Here is a 2,681-nt window from a genome sequence, read left to right on the forward strand (position 1 = left end):
GGCTGCCTGGTTCTCCCAGTGGCCCCACCTACCTCGTCTGCATTTCTCTCCCATCCCCTCCGGGCAGCGGGCAGCGTGCTGGAAGCTGTCTGCCCACACCGCCCGACCACACGCCCACCTTCAGATTTCTGGGTCTGAAAAAGGAACCGGAACCTCGGAGAAGCCAGGAGCCAAGCCCCAGCGCCCGTGGACAGCACCCAGTCCAGCCCCACCTCCCCGAGAAGCACTGCCAAGAGGCTGAAACGGAAATGCCAAGTTTGCTCTTTGTATTCCCCAGGGCGAGGGCAGGAAGATAAGTAATTACATTCCTGGGCAGGAATTAGACCAGAAACTCTAAATGAGGGCTGGGCAGGGGCCTGAGCAGAAGCATGTGAGGAGGCTTAGGAGAGAGGAACTCGGCACTCGGGCCAGAATCAGAGGGAAAGATGACATTCCAGCATCGCAGATGGGCAGGAGCTGCCTGGTCCCCAGCGGCTGCCTGCTGGCTCCAAGTGCAGGCCCTCCCTGAGCAACCTTGGCCCCCTTCAGCCTCCCCAGGAGCTGGCCCGTCCGATTTGCTTGGTTGTATAAGCTCCTCGCAGAGGGCAGCAACCCGCATAGGGCACAAGCCCAAGAAGCGGGTTCTTAGCTTCCAGTATCCCCACAATCCCCGCCTCAGCCTCCCACCATGAGTTCCAAACCAGCCCAGCCACATGCAACAGCCCGCCTAGACCCTCCTCCAGGTCCCTGGGAACTTCACAGCCCAGGGACTGGCATCAACCCCCCCTGGCAGCTCCCTAGCTTTGCTCCTCCCAAACTGTGGGGGGCCGATTTCCTGAAGCCACCCCTCCCCCCAGCCCGCAAGGCCAATCAGCCCCTTGCAGCCTCAGAGCTCCCTCACCTCCAACACACACACACACACACACACACACACACACACACGCACACGCACATACACACACTGGGGCAGGGCAGAGGGTCAGCCTCTACAGCCATGCCCGCAACTCCAGCTCAGAGCGCCAGCTCCCAGCAGCTCCCTCTCCCTGCAGGTGTCTGCCTGCCGGTCTGGGGGTCGTCTCCCCTCCCTGTGCATTTGGTGTTGGCTGGCTCGGTTGCTGCTGCCTTTGCACAGGCTCCCTGTTCTTTCTCTCTCCGGCTCTGGCTTCCAGGGGCTCTGTCTCTCTCGAACTCACTGCCTATATCCTTTGTGCTGGAGTGACAGGGAGACGGGCAGGACATCTCCCTGTCGCTGCCTGGGGTCTGTGCAGAGCCAGGCACTGCTGGTTTCTGAGCTCTCCGTGGGCTCCCTCCTCCCTGCCCAGGCTAACCTCAGAGCCAGGGCAGGGCTGGGTGGGAGTTGGACCTACCAACCAGGCGCTGCTGATGCCAGTTTCCATATTGCTTCATCATGCCATCCTGATGCCCCAAGCTGTACACACGCATTCCCCCTGACGCCCCTGCTTCTGCCTGAGACCAGGATAGGGTCCCTGAGTCTGCCCAGTCTGTCTCCCCAAACTGCAAGGATGCCTTCCTCCCCTCCAGGAGCCCTGAATCTGCCCCTACCCTACGCTGGGCTCTACCCCACTCGCTCAGCCCACAGGGCGCAGGGAGCCCAGGCTGGACCCAGCCCCTAACAATAGCTCTGGCCAGGCCTCCCGTGTGGAGAGATGCAACAGAGTGGTCTGGCGGCAAAGTTCTGCTGTTTCCATGTTTCCATCTCTCTGGGCTCCTGTCTCCCCCTCCTGCCCTCAGGCCTCACAGGGACCGCTCCCCCTGCTCCTCCCCAGTTTCACCCCCACAACGGAAAACAAGAAAGACAAGGAAACCTCCCGATAAGGACGGCGAAAAGAGAGGAGGGTGTCCGCAGCAGTGTCCCTGCGAGGGAGTCCTCAAGTGAAAAAAAGAAACGGATGCAAAGTTCCCGGTCCCCAAGTGCGTTCCGCGGGCGCCGAGCTCCCACAGACACCGGATCGCGGAGACGCGGCTGCAGCGAGCACTCACCTGGGCGAGGCAGCATCTACCCCCGGATGGGAGGCACCGAGGCCGGCTCCGCGGGGCGGCCGGGCTCCCCAGCTCGGCCACGCATCCTTCCCCGCCCGAGGCTGGAGCTGAGCCCTGGGTTCCGGAGAACGCAGGCAGATGGTGGCTTCGGGCGTCCACGCGGGAGAGCCTGAGCGGCTTATTCAGTTATATCCATGGCATCTCGCAAGAAAGGAGGAAAAAGCACAACTTGTCCTCTTCTCTTCCAGATTAAAAAAAAAAAGCAAAAATATATATATAATCCCTCCCTAGGAGGTCGCCTTGGCCGGTAGGATTTTCCAGATCAAAGAGCCGCGGGCATTTCCGGGCACCCCGGGCATCTTGGAATGAGGGGTGTCTTCAAGTTCAGAGGAGCCAACCGGTCCGTGTATGCGTGCGTGTGTGTGTGTGTGTGTGTGTGTGTGTGTGTGTGTGTGTGTATGTGAGATAGAGAGAGAGAGAGAGAGAGAGAGAGCGAGCGCCAGGCACTCACACCCACACGCACACACAAACACACTTCCCCGCACTCCCCGCGTGCACACTGCCCCCCGCATGCGCGCGCACTCGCGCTCCTGATCACACACACACACACACACACACACACACACACACTCACACTCACACACACTCACTCACATACAGCGATCACACGCGCAGATCCAGGAGGGCACCGGCGGGCTGCG

At 60.9% G+C, this 2,681-nt stretch overlaps 1 protein-coding gene across 1 annotated transcript in view; it reads right to left on the minus strand.

Annotated features, from left to right (window-relative positions):
• The window catches only part of LRFN2 (leucine rich repeat and fibronectin type III domain containing 2), a 197,217-nt gene extending 194,784 nt beyond the window's left edge, over positions 1 to 2,433 (minus strand). Inside the window, exon 1 of the mRNA XM_006776308.2 lies at positions 1,981 to 2,433. The gene's annotated coding sequence lies outside the window, so the exon portion shown is untranslated. The remainder of the gene's footprint in view (positions 1 to 1,980) is intronic.
• Positions 2,434 to 2,681: the final 248 nt, after the last annotated feature.

Source organism: Myotis davidii, unplaced genomic scaffold (genome assembly GCF_000327345.1).
Source record: "Myotis davidii unplaced genomic scaffold, ASM32734v1 scaffold167, whole genome shotgun sequence".
NCBI lineage: Eukaryota > Metazoa > Chordata > Mammalia > Chiroptera > Vespertilionidae > Myotis > Myotis davidii.